Source organism: Convolutriloba macropyga, chromosome 1 (assembly GCF_964194025.1).
Source record: "Convolutriloba macropyga chromosome 1, txConMacr16.3, whole genome shotgun sequence".
In the NCBI taxonomy this organism is placed as follows: domain Eukaryota; kingdom Metazoa; phylum Xenacoelomorpha; order Acoela; family Convolutidae; genus Convolutriloba; species Convolutriloba macropyga.
The window spans coordinates 72,851,987-72,867,773 of NC_134468.1; the positions used below are offsets into that span (position 1 = coordinate 72,851,987).

The 15,787-nt window shown below is 34.7% G+C and overlaps 1 protein-coding gene across 1 annotated transcript in view; it reads left to right on the plus strand.

Moving 5' to 3' along the window:
* LOC142351294 (uncharacterized) overlaps positions 1 to 15,787 on the plus strand; it is a 239,527-nt gene that overhangs the window by 63,122 nt on the left and 160,618 nt on the right. The window lies entirely within an intron of this gene.

A 15,787-nucleotide genomic window follows, 5' to 3' on the forward strand; every position in this document is an offset into this window, starting at 1 on the left:
ACCTGTTGTATTATAGCTATATATATATATATATATATATATATATATATATATATATATATAAATTCACGAGCTCCAGCTATAATTTGCCGCCCCAAGCTATATAGCTATATTGGGTCGCCCCAGGCTGATTTCAAAGGGCTATTTCTCAAAGACTACTGAACGGATTCTTAAAAATGAAGGTGTTTTGGAATCAGGAAGAAAAGGGCTATCATCTGGAGCATAAAAAAGTTCCGAAAAACAGTTCTTAAGTTTTGACGATTTTGACCCCCTGGTCCAAAACAGCTGATTTTCGGCATTTTTTAGTGTAAGCGAAAAAACCTGATCGTAGGTCCCAGCGAACCCTATAATGATATACATGATCGTAAAGCAAATTAGCTAAGCTTCATTTTGAGCTATAGAACGTTTTCCAATTCTCTACATGCTTGAAGTTATAAACATAAACAACTTTGAAAATTCGATTTTTTTCGAAATTTCGACCTCGACTAGGTGGTCTTCCTTGACCATTTTCTCAACGAAATTCCAGAATGTTTATCTGAAAAATGGTTTAGTGGTTAGGTTCTGATAAAAAACTGCTCGACGAGTACAAAAAAGTATGGTTTCAATGTGAAAACATTAGTTAAAACCAGTAAAAAATGTCAAAAAAAGCATTTTTTTCATTTTTTTCCCGATACTTTTGAATTTTTTGACATCATATTTTCGTAAACGATAAACTGTGTATACTGATCCCAAAAGTAGAGTTTCTGTGCAGAATAACAAGCATAAATATGTCATATTTCTGTTTTATATAGGTTAAAAAATAATGATAAATTCATAACTTCCCCCAAAAAAACGAGAAAATTTTTGGAAAAACTCCAGCAATTTTAAGGCATAAAAGATAAACAAATGATCATTTCTGTTCGCGCAATGTATAATATGCTTAGCTCAGTTAATATTGAAGAAGATTTTTAGTTTGAAGTAACTTAAAAACAATAAACCAAGTGTTTTTTATTGTGAGGACACTGAAAAAAATTTACGAATTCTAGACTCAACAAAAATTGTTTCACTAAATAATTTGCTTCAAGGCAAGCTATGCCAAACATTTCTTTTTTTTCATTTAAAAATATGACAAGTTAGCTCTGTAACGGTTTCTGTTTGAGTTGAAGATCTTATTGACGAGGTCAAAAATACCCAATTTTTTGATAAGTTAGACGAATAAATGAAAAATTTAACTAACAGCAACTAATTTTTTATATACGCAAGTTATAGCCAATCATTTTCATTCTAAACTCCAAATAAAGTGATAATACTCCGTACAAAGGTTGGTTTCCTTGGGATTGCTCTATGGCCCAAACGAAAAAAAGAATATTTCAAGTTTTTTTCTTCGAATTAATCGCTAATAGCCGTTTCAGAGCTAAATTGTCCCAGAGGTAAGCTATAGCCGTAATCGTTTTTGTTCTACCTTTTACGACATTCGGAATTCTACATGCCAAGTTTGATTGAATTTTAACACTTTTCTGACCTAATCAAAAAGAAATATTTTTAAAATTACTCGTTTGAAATAATCGCAAATTTTTGTGCGAAAACCTAACTTTTTCCAGAGGCAAGCTATAGCTGAAACTTTTTTGTCTCAGTGTCTTTATACTTCGGGGTTACTCCATATCAATATTGACTAAATTTATACAGTAATGAAACCTAATGAAAAAGATCAATTTTTAAAGTTACTTACTTGAAATAATCACAAGTTTCCGTACGAAAAACTAATTTTTACTAGAGGTAAGCTTTAGCTGATTTTTCTTGTCTCATAATGTACATAACCTGGGGATAGTCCATATCAAGTTTGGTTGGGCTTGGACAATACCATGAACCAATCCCAAAAACTGTATTTTCACTAATTTTGTCTGCATTCAACACTTTCCAGTTTCACTTGCACCCAACAATTTTTTTTTGAAAAATTGCAAGTGTAAATTGAAAATTGATTAAAGCAAGATTTCGAAAAATTTGGTGGGTGGTGGGTCATTTGTTTGCTCCATGATATAGAAAAAAGATTCAAAAATAAATTTTTTTGATATTTTCACTACTATTGTCTCCTTTCAACATTTTCCAGTTTCACTTGCATCCAACTGATTTTTTTTTGAAGAATTGCTGGTATAATTTGAAAGTAGATTATAGTAACATTTCAAAAACCAAGGTTGGGGGGGGGTCAATTTTTCGCTGCATCATATAGAAAAAAATGATCCAAAATTAAAATTTTTCGATAATTTCACTACTTTTGTCTCCTTTCAACACTTTCCAGTTTCACTTGCACCTAACTGATTTTTTTGAAGAATTGCAGGTAAAATTTGAAAATAGATTATAGTAACATTTCAAAAACCAAGGTTGGGGGGTCAATTTTTTGCTGCGTCATATAGAAAAAAATGATCCAAAATTAAAATTTTTCGATAATTTCACTACTTTTGTCTCCTTTCAATACTTTCCAGTTTCACTTGCATCTAACTAATTTTTTTGAAGAATTGCAGGTATAATTTGAAAATAGATTATAGTAACATATCAAAAACCAAGGTTGGGGGGTCAATTTTTTGCTGCATCATATAGAAAAAAGTGATCCAAAAATAAATTTTTTTGATAATTTCACTACTTTTGTCTCCTTTCAACACTTTCCAGTTCCACTTGCATCTAACTGATTTTTTTGAAGAATTGCAGGTATAATTTGAAAATACATTATAGTAACATTTCAAAAACCCAGGTTGGGGGGTCAATTTTTTGCTGCATCATATAGAGAATAATGATCCAAAAATAAAAATTTTTCGATAATTTCACTAATTTTGTCTCCTTTCAACACTTTCCAGTTTCATTTGCACCCAACAATTTTTTTGAAAAATTGCAAGTATAATTTGAAAGGAGATAACAGGAAGATTCCAAAAACCTAGTGTGGGAGGTCGGTTTTTAGACAAATGTAATGCAAATATCATTTTTTATATTATTTTCAAATCATTTTTTTCTCTATGACGGAGCAAAAATTCGACCCGCAACCTAGGTTTTTGAGTTCTTGCTGTAATCTACTTTCAAATTACTCTTAAAGATTTGCAAAAAAAATCAGTTGGATGCAAGTGAAACTGAAAAGTTTTGAAGGGAGACAAAAGTAGTGCAAATATCAAAAAGTTTTTTCTTTAAATCAATTCTTCTATAGTACTGACCGAAAAATCGAACATCCCAACCCTGGTTGGAGGGGTCGGTTTATCCCTCAATCTTGTAGAAAAAGTGATTTAAAATCAAATTTTTTGATAAACCTTAAACATAGGGATTTGTGGAATTTTGGAACCCTCTCTGTCTTCATCTTCAAGGAATAGCACTGCACCCCAGGATGTAATTTTTTTTTCGATCTGGTGAACGCACGAAAGTCTGGACATGAACGCACGATGGTCTGGATTTGAACGCAGGGTGGTCTGGACATAACCGCACGATGGTCTGGACATGGACGCACGAAAGTCTGGACATATACTGTTTCGGTCTGGGATGGTCTGGACATATTTGTCTTCGAACGCACGAAGAAGGAGTGCACGATGGTCTGGACAAGAACGCACGAAAGTCTGGACATATACTGTTTCGGTCTGGGATGGTCTGGACATATTTGTCTTCGAACGCACGAAGAACGCTCGAAAAATTTTGAACGCACGAAAGTCTGGACATATCCACTTTCCGTCTGGGACGGTCTGGACATAGGCACTTTGAGTCTGGGACGGTCTGGACATAGGCACTTTCCGTCTGGACCTGTCTGGACATATCCACTTTGGGTCTGGGACCTCAGCCTGGGTAGGTTACCCATGGAAATATAAGAGTGACGCAAGTTAAAAATATGCGACGAAGTAATGTTTTATACGAGAAGCCTGAAATACAAAACAAACAATTGAAACGTAATAATTGAGAAACCCGTTACAAATATGAGAATGACCCAAATGGATTTATGATTTTATGCTATTATTATACAACTGGAACCTTATATTTGATAGTCATTTCAACTTTTTCAAGATTTTCCATGCATCATTGCAATAGTAGATGCAATTATGAGTTGTTCCAATGAAAGTTACCCAAAATTCCCTCTAATTTAAAGACAATTTAGTAGTTTTCTTCCCTCTATGTTTAATAACTTCCCAAAAATTATTCAGTAAATTACTGTTTAAATTTAAAATTTTTCTTACTTTAATACTCTAGTGTTAAACTTTGATAAAACTCGAAAAACTTGTCTCATCAAAACGACAGCTGTTTTCGAAAAACTTAAGTTGAAAGAAAAAATTTCCAATTTCCTCTATTTATTTGTTTTATTTGATGTCCATCTTGATCGAAAATGTACGTTAACTGCGTATGGAATATAAAAACTTCAATTTTTGAAAAATGTTTCATCAAGCATGTTGGTCTCTCATCAAGCTTCTCGCACCAAAAATCTGTAATGCACACTGCACAACAACTGGCCATTACCATTTCCTCAAAAAATGCTATTTTAACATTTTTAAATTTTATTGTTTATCAATTTGGAGTGGTCAATTAATATAATTTCTCCTTAGTGGTTATTTCGATGGACTTATAGTTATTTAGATGGGCATATAGATTTTCAAGACATTGAGTTTGGAATAGACCTTAAATTTGAAGAGTTCAAGGATACAAAAAATTTTACTGCTGACACACGACTCGAATAATAAAAAAACAAAAATTTTTCCTTTGCATTAATTTTTTTGTTGCCTAGTGCAGGCCAAACTAGTATATTTTCATCTTGTTTTTGTACCATTGGATACGGTTCATTTCACTGTTTAGTTATTTGACGATTAGTGTTTCCGAGTTACAGATTGCAGAAAGTTATCACTTTAAAAACTTTTCAATAATTTCATTTATTAAAACGCTTCTTCCCTCTAATAATTCCCCAAAACTTATCAAAAATTACTTTTTGAATTTAAATTTTTCGTTTTTCTTATTTTAAAACTCTAGTGTTATACTATGATAAAATTCGAACAATTTTTCTCATCAAAACGACAGCTGTTTTCAAATAACTTAAGTAAAAAGAGAAATTCTCTAATATCCTCTATTTATTTGATGTCCATCTTGATCGAAAATGTACTTTAATTGTTATAAAACATCAAATGAAAAAGGTTTCATCAAGCATTGTGGTTTCTCTCAACAGGCTTCTCACATTAAAAAGTATCTGTATTCTTAGTCCATCTAATTAACTATAAAATCTGTAATACACACTGAACAACAACTGGCTATTATCATTTACGCACTTTTTTTGTGTTGTAAAGTACACGAATGCACTAATTTTTGAAGTGTTGATGCACGGAATACTGGTATGTTCGAAATTAGTTTAACACTAATTACTGCACAATTTATGTTGTACTCAATTACTTTATGACAAGTCAATTGAGTAGCAAATTTGTCTTGGACGAACTGATTTAAGCAGTTGCACCGCGTTTGCTTATTTGCTATCTATATTTTGAAGTCTAAGTTGCGAATTTAGTATTTGTGGTGCGAATGGCTCAGCTTAATTTGAGCCAGCTAGTTTGAAGATAGATTGATTAACTTTAAATTACAACAGTATTGCAGCAGTGCAAATGGGAGGAAAGAAATAAGATTTAGACAAATTAAGGTTAAAAGGTTAAAATTACATTAGATCATAAGTTAATCACGCTCAAGAAAGGAAGTTAAATTTGTTTATATGCGGTAATGGACAGTTTCCTGTGTGGAACTTGAACTTGAACAATCATTCATTTGAACTAAAAGAAGTATGAAGAACTAAAAGAAAGCATCTGCCCTTGATATGGGATAAAAAAATGAAGTTGAACTAGAATGCGGTAATGGATATTCTGATGATAATATCCATCCAGCATGACATTTCCCCCTGTTTGAGAAAAGAAAAAATTTTAAGAATTAAAATCCGAAATTTAGTACTTATTCACTTGTTATATAAATAGCAACAAATTTAGATAATAGAGTAAAAAATAGAATTTAAAAAGTTTTCGAAGTCTATTCTGAATCAGAGCGTTCCTCTGCCTCAAACACTATCGTCCCGCGAGGCAAATTGGGGTTTGGATTGCCAAACCATCTTTCATTTGTGTTTCTTCTGGATGTTACATCGATGAAAGTAGTATAGGAACTCGAGAGCTCAGTAGAATACCGCTCTGCGTTTTGGATATTTTCGACTGCTGATTGTGACTTTGAAGTTTTCTTCTGCTTTTTGAGCTGACGTTTGCTCCATCTAACCAAAGATGCATCGGAATCCGAGGTATCGCTCACTGCAATCGTACATTTTTCTTTATGTAAGATAGGTGTCAATTGTCAAGCCGATGGGGTCAATTGCGGCGCGGAAGGTATTGCTGTATCAGGTTGGGTAGGTGGTGCTACAATTGGAACTGGCGGGTTAAAATGTAGTATTTGGGTCAAGTCTGGCCTGTTTATGAATAAGTTGTCATGCTTGGGGTTGCACTTTGGAATTCGCATCTTTAAGGCACGGGCAACATTGCTGGAGGTGGAGATGCAGGAACGTCCTGAAGAAATAACGCTAACATCGTCCGTTTGCTTTCGGTTGCGCTTTATCTTTTTGCTGCCCGAGTCTTTCCTGATTAAATCCTTTTTGTGCTTTACTATCTTTTGCTCTAGAGTTTTCTCCTGTACCTTTTTGGACCGCCTCTCAATGTATTGCCCCAGTTCAGCGTACCTTTCATTTCGGGTTGCAAATTTGTCAATGTCCGAATTCTTGACGCAAATCTCTGGCCTGTTTGTTTCCTTTATTACAATTTTAGTGCGGCTAATTTTACCAACAGTACTCCTTGGGGCAAGGATTTCGTAGAACCCATCTAAATTCTTTTTCTGCCCCTGCGCTGCGTGTACTTTGCGTGCTATCGTCACCTGCACACTTCTTTTGCTCCTTGTTATCGGTCTGGCAATGCCTTCTGACCACATGAGACGCGATTTGCTGTCTTTCTTTTTCTGTTGTGCCTCATGAACCCGGGTGTTTGCAGCGCAGATGACTCTTTCGATTTCAACGTCAGAGCACGTGCCCGTATCTGCCCACGCGAGATCTGACCTGCCCGAGATGGTATCTTTGTCTAAATAATGTTTGAGTATTTTGTAATAAATTAAATGTATTATTTGACTTTGTGGTGATATTTGAAACTGGTGCATTACAACGTCTTTCAAAGTGTGCTTCAAATGGCGTAGTTTTGGTTGTTTTTTGTTTAGATATTCTTAATCGTTGTATAATTGCATGTATTGATTGTTCAAGATTAAATTTTTTATTTAAGTGTGCTTTCATGCATGATAATTGGCGTTTAATAGTTTGAATAAGACATTCGACTAATCCTATTGCTCTGTGATCATTTGCAGGTGCGTACATTAGTTCAATATTATTTTGAGTACAAGATGTTTCAAATTCTTTGCCTGTCAAACATCTAGCTTGGTCTGATCTAATTGTTCTAGGTACTCCATGGTTATACAAATATGTATTAAGAAATTTAATAACATTTGTGCTAGATGCGTTATTTACTATTTCATTTTGAGTATCGATCTAAGCTTGTAATGAAGTTTTGTTCTATGCCTTTTTAAAAGGTCCACTAAAATCTGTTTGGATTTCGTTGTTCGGTTCAATACACTTTGATAAAGGTCACCATTTGCAATGCGGAATCACTGGTTTTAAATTTTTACCAATTTCCGTGCTGGCTCTGCACTCGCTTGCTTTTGCCAATATGTCTCGGTGGATATATGGCCACCAAAAGTTTTGTGCTAGAGACAACATTGCGAAAATTGAAGGATGCGTGGAACGAATGTCCTCTAGCACAAGGTCCTTGATTGCTTTAGGAATTGCAATCCCTTCATCTATGCATAAGCATCCATGCTTTACACTCCTATCCCGCCAGTATGAGTAGATGTAGGGGCTAATTTTTTTTAGTCTGTCTTCGTCATTGCAAATTGCACAATATCGCACCTCTTTTAAAATGGCGTCCTTTACTGTTAGAATTGCCAGCAATGTCTTGTTGGTGATTGAATTGATGATGTCTGTGAGCCTCAGACGCTGGGCGTTGTCCATGGCACTGGCAGAGGGCGTCGTCTCCGTATTTGATGAAGTAATTGTTGCGGGTGTCTTATTAGAAGGAGAGTTGTCAGAGACGGTGACTCGTGCCTTTGTTGGTGTGTTGCAGCTCTAGTTCGTAGCATTTTGGTGATTGCGTTATTCGAGTGACTATTTGACGGATGAATTTTGAGTTTGTTTTGGGCAAAAAGCGAGGTATTTTTGGGGTGGTTGTAATCATACTTGGAATATGTACTTTGGCGCTTGATTTGAGGAATTTGTGGTGATTAATTGAGTTGGTGTCAAAAATGATCGTTATTGGGTCTAATTGTTCAGTTTTTTCCCGGCCTTTTTTGTCTGACTTTTGCAGCCCATTTGGAGCAAAATCGTTAATGGAATGTGATTTATGCAATGGTAGAATATTTAGTGCAAAGAGCGGTTTTAAATTTTGAGGTATTTGCGATGCGATTGACATTTTAAAGTGGGGATTTAGAATTTTTTTAAGGTGCCAATTGCGATGCAATTGGTAATAATGTATGATGATGCGATGGTTGTAATGCAACTGAATTAATTCAGAAGTTGTTAATTATTGTGTATTAAGGTAGGTATTTGCGGCACGAATAGCCGATTTGTTGAATTTTAGGGTGAAAGTAACTTTAATATGCTATTTAATTTCTGTACAATGTGCATTTTATTTTGGATTAAATGTTTAAAAGAATCCCGAATTTTGGTTGTTAGTGCTACTAGGAATGTTCATCATATGATGAAACTTTTTTATCTTTGGCAAAATGGTATCTAGATATTTAATCTACAAGGCCCATTTTTGCTTCAGGCATGTGTTCAATTGTGAATTCATAGGGAAGAGGACATTCAATCTTTCTAGAAAGGCGGCTATTATAGGATTTTTTTGACCTATGTTCCTTGGAAATTGATAAAATTGCCCGATGATCAGTTATTACTGTGAAATCCTTCCCGTGCAGATAAAATTTGAAGTAGACGATTGACCAAACTACTCCTAATAGCTCCAATTTGTTCACACTATATCGTTCTTCTGTGGGATTTAGAAATCGCGATGCAAATTCTATAAGTTTCCATCCGTCGGAAGTATTCTGTCTGAGTGCAGTTCCCGAACGAGAAGCGTAACATTTCACAAGGACACCTAGGTTAGGGTTATAGTGGCTATTTTTGGTACTTGCGGCAATTTTGTCCCCTATATGGTGATGGTATTGCTAATATAGCTGCTGTTTTATTTTCAAGTGGTGATATACCGGTTTAAGTGAATTTGTACACAAGCCATTCAATTTCTGTTATTGCAAAGTGGCATTTTTGAAGATTAATTTTTAAATTATCTTCGTTTACTTTTTGAGACATTTGGTGACGTAACTAAGATGGTCATATTTGGACACCAATGATTATATCATCAAGGAAACAATAAGTTTTTTGAAGATCTACAAGTGTATAATCTACAGTGGATTCTCCACAAATGATGTTGAAGTTACAGTGTTTTGCAGTGCCTTTGTGCAATTGTACTTGACTTTAAGCAAATTTAAAATGTTTTGTTAAAAAACTATGCGTGTTGGCCAATTTGAATGTTTGCGGGGTGTTGTGAAATTGAATCAATTAACGTTTCGATGTTGGCCGTTTGATATTTATTTTTGTGGATTGATTCTTTTATAACTTTAGAATCTAGTGATAATTTTATAGACCGATCTTTCATTACTGTGATTACTATTGGGGATGTGAAATAATTTTCAGAGCAACTAGATAAATTTCAATGTATCCTTCTTTCTGTAACTGATCTAATTCGACGGTAACTCTAGCTTGTTGATTAATCGGAACGCGTCGACCTTTTTGATGCTTTGCTGTAAACGTTCTACGTGCAGAATTATCAATATTGTTAACACATTTACCACTTTCTGCTTGTTGCTGAACCACTGCCTGGTCAAGGCTGATGAAGAGGTCTCTCCCGATGATTAGCTTATGTGCATCCTCCACGACTGTTAAGCCAGCCTCTTTGCAAGTCCAACCGAGTTTTCCAAGTTTTTTCATTGGTTCATTTGGAAAGGTTTTCAGGTCTTTGTCTTGCTTTGTAGTGATCCATTTTGCAGATGGTGTAGTTCTGACGATTCTGTTTGCCAGAGTCTTTGTGACGAGACTGACTACACTGCCCGAATCAATCATTGCGTTTGCCTGGACGCTTCCAAATTTTATTTTTGCACTGAGGGGTTCAAATTCATTGGCAGAGTCGCAGGAGATGGCTGCTACCTAGTTGTTAGAATCGCTATCGTTGTTAGAGTCATGGACTTGATCGTAGAGTTGTTGGTAGCTTGTTACGGATTCTACATCATCTCTTTTTCTTGGCAGTTGTATCGATCTGATTAACATTCGTTTGTGGAGGTTTTGATATTTGGGCGGGCGACTTTTTCGGCTTTCTATACTTCGTTGCAAAATGCCCAGTAATAACACAATTATTACACTTTTTTCCATTTGCCGGGCAAATTTGACGGTGGTTACGACTCCAGCGTTGACCAAAATTAGTGCAAATGCTATTAAACTGGTAGTTCTTGGGAACAGTTTGGTAGCGAGGGAATTCCTTACGAGATTGTTGGTAGTGCGGCCTTGAAAATTTTTGACACCATTAACCAATTGAGCAGTAGTATTAAAGTTTTGATTTATTTTCCGTTGGTTTTGCGGCCCCATTTCCATATGTTTTGCCACCTCAAGAACTTTCTTTGGTGAGACGGTTTCTTTCAGCAGTTCTCTTTGAGTGTCATGATCCTGCATGGTGAGAATGATTGTATCTCTATTTAGGTTAGTATCCTCTTCTCCCAGACTACAGTTTTCTGCTTGTTCGATTAAGCGCCCATATAAAGTTTCCACTGATTCACCGAGGAGACGTCAATCGCTTACCAATGTTCCTTGAATGGCTCTTTCTTGATTTGAAAATGAGGGTGTTTGCTATGAGGGTGTATGTGACGGCCTTCTGTTCCGATGCAAAAGTAGAGTAGCGATGCAGCTTTTCGTTCCCAATATTCCCGGAGTTTATCCCCGCACAAAATACCAATTTCGTCTATCTTTTTGCATCGCGTTTGCCAATTTACCTTTAATTGCTAGTTGCTGACTTTTCGGTCTCTCTCGGTTGCTTGTTTCGTTCTCTTGTCCGACGAAAGTGGTGGTGTGGTGGTTGGTTTCTCCGAGAAGGCGTCAATGTGTAGAGGAGTCTTGCTGGAGTCGATTGCTGACTGCTCAATTACTTTATGACAAGTCAATTGAGTAGCGAATTTGTCTCGGCCGAACCGATTAAGGCAGTTGCGCCGCGTTTGCCTATTTGCTATCTTTTATTTGAATTCTAAGTTGCGAATTTAGTATTCGCGGTGCGAATGGCTCAGCTTACTTTGAGCTGGCTAGTTTGAAAACCGATTGACTAACTTTAAATTAAAACAGGATTGCAGCAGTGCAAATGGGAGGAGTTAAACAAGATTTAGACAATTTAAGGTTAAAAAGGAAGTTACATTAGATCATAAGTTAATCAGGCACAAGAAAAGAAGTTAAATTCTTTTTTTGGGTGAATAGACAGTTTCCTGTCTGGAACCTGAAGTATTAAGAACTAAAAGAAAGCATCTGCCCTTGAAATGGAATAAAAAAATGAAATTGAACTATAATAAGGTAATGGATATTCTGATGATAAAATCCATACCGTATGACAATTTTGAGTAAAATTGTCCAAGCAAAAACCGGTCATAACTTTTATTGGGATGTGAATTTGTTTTCTTCTTTGAAGTAGATACCCCGCTTAGTCATATGTTTTGAAGGAATTTCATTTCGAGCCAGCGCCAATACCACCGCAATTTAATTTTAATTGGGCTAACCTGTTGAAGTAACCCGGGAACAATTTTAATATGCAAATCAGTTTTGATTGGGTCCTAATGAATACTCAAATGGGTTTATTTGTTCGGTCAATTTTGGCCGGTAATCATAGTAGAGAGTTGTGTGTGGTATCATTAGAAAGAGTGTCCAGCGTATAATATGGAATTAAAACGTTTCTTTTGTGTTTGCTTTTTAAGGAGAGTTATCGAGGTTTGAAGACTGGTGATTAGGAAACAATTTTCCGTTGTTTCTGTTCACATTTAACGTATTTTTAACCAAATTTTCGTCAATTTTGATGAAATATGTTAAAATGTTAACGGTTTGATTTTATTTTTAACGTTAGAAGGGGGTTGCTGAGTTGTTTGATCCGAGTTTTTTGCTAGAATTTATGCAAATTTTCGCAAGATTCAGACTTTCTTGTCAAAAATGGGACCAAATATATTATTTTTTAGCCCACTTTTTTCAAGATTGCCGGAAGTATACACCTCAAAATTGCGGTAATTTTCCTTTTATGTTTAAGAAATTAGCTTGTTATATGTTTAGAAGGGTACTTCATTCAAACCAGTGCCAATACTACCTCATTTTAATGATAATTGCGCTAACATTAAGAATTTTCTGAAGTAACCCGGGAACAATTTCCACGTGCAAATCAGTACTTAACAGTTACAACTGCAACTGTCTTCATTTTCTCTTTCAATGATCGGTTTTTTTGATATCAGGTGTCAGTCCCCCAACCCCGCCCCAATATTTAATTTGTTTTTGCGCTAACTTATTGTTGCGACCAACTTTAGTGGAGGAGGAGCTATAAACTCAAATGGTTTTTTTCAGTCAATTATGGCCGTTAAACATCATAGAGAGTTGTGAGGGGTATCACTAGAAAACCCGCCCAATGTAGTGTGTGGAATTGAAACAACTTTTTTTTCGTTTTTTTTTTGGAGTTATCGAGTGTTAAAAATTTGTGAATAGGACACGATTTCGCGTCCTTTTTATTCACAATTTCCGAATTTTAACAAAACTTTCGCAATTTTGCTAAATCATGTTAAAAATGTTAACTGTAGTGGAGTTGATTTTATCTTTACAGATAGAGGGGTAAATGATTTTTCCGATACAATTTACAACTAGAATTTATGCTATTTTTCTCAAAATTATGAAATTTTTCGTCAAAAATGGTACCAAATATGTTTTTTGGCTCACTTAATTTAAATTTACCGGAACTGGACTCCTTAAAAATGCGGTACTTTTCTTTGTAATCGCGAAACGAGAACTGGTAATGCTTCCACCGAATTAAAGAATCTTCTGGAATCAGAGTTTTATAAGTTTTTTTTAGCAAATTTAAACTCGATAATTATACAAACCGGATCCTTTTGAATTACTGAAAAATTTGCTGTAGTAATTGACCTACTTTGGAATCAATTAAACATTTGATTGATTTTGTAGACGTGTAGAAAAATGAGAGTTGTTCTTGATCTGACCATGGACCCTTATGTTAGAAAATTTAGATTGTGATGGTGCGCGGTCTTTTTTCTAAATGTTTTTTTATTTAAACATTTCATGTAAATTAATGGCCAGAATTTCAATGACAGGTTCTAATTCTATTGAATTATTGACAGGAATTATTGACCAATTATTGGAATAAGAATTATTGACTAATTCTTATTCCAATTATTGACAGGTTCTAATTCAAAAAAAGCGGCTTAACGAACATATATTATGGTTTCTGAGCTAATTTCAAGGTTTTTTTTGGTTCTGACCAATTGTTTTCATGAAAAATTATGGACTTTTTATGTTTCGATTTCATTTTTTGTAGTTTCTGTAGTCCAATGGTTTAGTCTCCGCATTAAAAGATCATAATGGTTTATTTAGGAGGTATAAGTGAACCCAGACAACTCTTTCAGTTGTTGTTATCTAATGTCACCTCTTTCTTTGAATATATTTGTTTTTAGAAAATATCGTTAAATTTATATTGAAATTTGCCACTAATTTATATTATTTCTCTCAATTTCTGGCTTATCCTCTATAAAAACAGGAAGTAATCCATTTTACTTGAGTTATGATTGAAAATGCGTAATGGTTTTTCAACTAACTAATGGTTTCCGGGTTTTGATACAACGAGTATTCATATTGTTGTATTTGAGCACAACTGCACATTTTATAGGTTCATTTTGTTTATTTGTCAAATTACCCCCGATTGGAAAAACCACTTGAAGGATAGCATTTTTGGAATAGGCACAGAATAGAAAAAAGCCGTATCTGAACATGTTAACTGTTTTTGTCGAATAGATCATGCTTTTGGGCTGAGACACTGTTCTCTGGCAGAATTTATTGGATATTATTTGTTTATTCCTATGTTCGTCTTTTTTGTTTTTGTACGACATATAACTGATAATTATATGCCTCAATTGCGACCCCAAGACTTTTAACTCAACCTGTATAAACTTCCCATGCCCAGGTTTTTGTTTCGATGATTTTTCCAATTAACTTTTGAAAAATTGATTTTTTTTCAACTCTCTCCTTTCTTCTCTCATTTTCATTACCATGTAACTCATTGTCATTAATATGAAGCCTCAACTACTTTTGTGGATTCAAGTATAATTTTCTTTGTTAGTTATATGTTTGACTGAGTTCTATGCTTCGGCAATTTGGTTTAAAAATTTTTTTCCAGATTTCTGTCCTGTTCAATTGTGGGTTTGTTGTTTGTCATTTCTCCTTAATCCCGTTTATAAGGAAGACCCATTGATATTCCGAAGAGAAGCAAATGATATTTTACGGGTCTTATAGGTGTATTGTAAAATTGTTTGTGAAATTTTGGCTTCTGCCTGTATTTGTTGCTTTTTAGTTAAATTCAGTTAAAATCTAATGTGAATAATCATTTTCAATTAATTATTTTAAAAAAGAAACGTATTTTTGAACTTCGCACCTTTTTGATTTTTTTGTCGAACTGTTACCCAGTCGACTGAGGACAGGTCCCATATCTTTTCTAAAGAAGAACAGGTTAATTTGATCTGTTTTGGTTTTGTCTGATGATGTGAGTTTCGTTTTGTGATGCTTTTTTTAATATAGACATCGAGTTTTCGTCGTAGTTTATGTTTGTTATATGATTTCTATTATTGTCTGTTCTAATAGTCCTATTAACAACAAGTTTCAACGGCCATCTAACGTGGCATTATTTTATTCTATGAGTGGTTTTTTGAACGATATGTATGTTTTTGAAAGTTTTCTATCTTCTTATCATTTAATAGATAATTAAGTCGAGAATGTAGATGAGCGGGGTCGGAACATTATGTGCGTACGGACATTGCCGAGCCTCCTTGTTTTATTTTGAACAAAGGCAATCGGATTCTAAAAAACGAATCAGAAATTGTCTATAAAAAGAATATCAGCGAACATCTTAAATACCGCTTTTACATGTATTAAAATACGTTTTTTAAAGAGGTAATATGGACCAAATGTTCGATTTTATTTGTCAGGGGTGCTGGCTCGTAATCTCGAATCCACCTACAAACTGATCAATATATATCATCGTATAGTCAAACCTTCATTGATGAACAAAGTTTCCTTAAAAAGTTTGATTCAGAATCAACGAGCAAACCAGAGTTTTCAAATGGAGCAATATCAGCCAAGTTCATTTCACACCACCTTTGCGGTGTTATGATGTCGCTTGTCATTTTCCTTCCAGGTCCAAAGGATAATTTTTAAAAACTCAATTTTTGCCTTCAAGCTTGTTTTTGTTTACATTATTCCTGCCGTCTGAGGGAAGTTACGCCCTTGATCATTTGAAGTTTGAGTTAAATAAACTGTCTGCTCCAGGAAATCCAACTTTCAATCTAACTTTTCAAGCATCCGGGCTTACTATTGTTTATTTTCTGCTCACTTTTACAACTTCGAGAA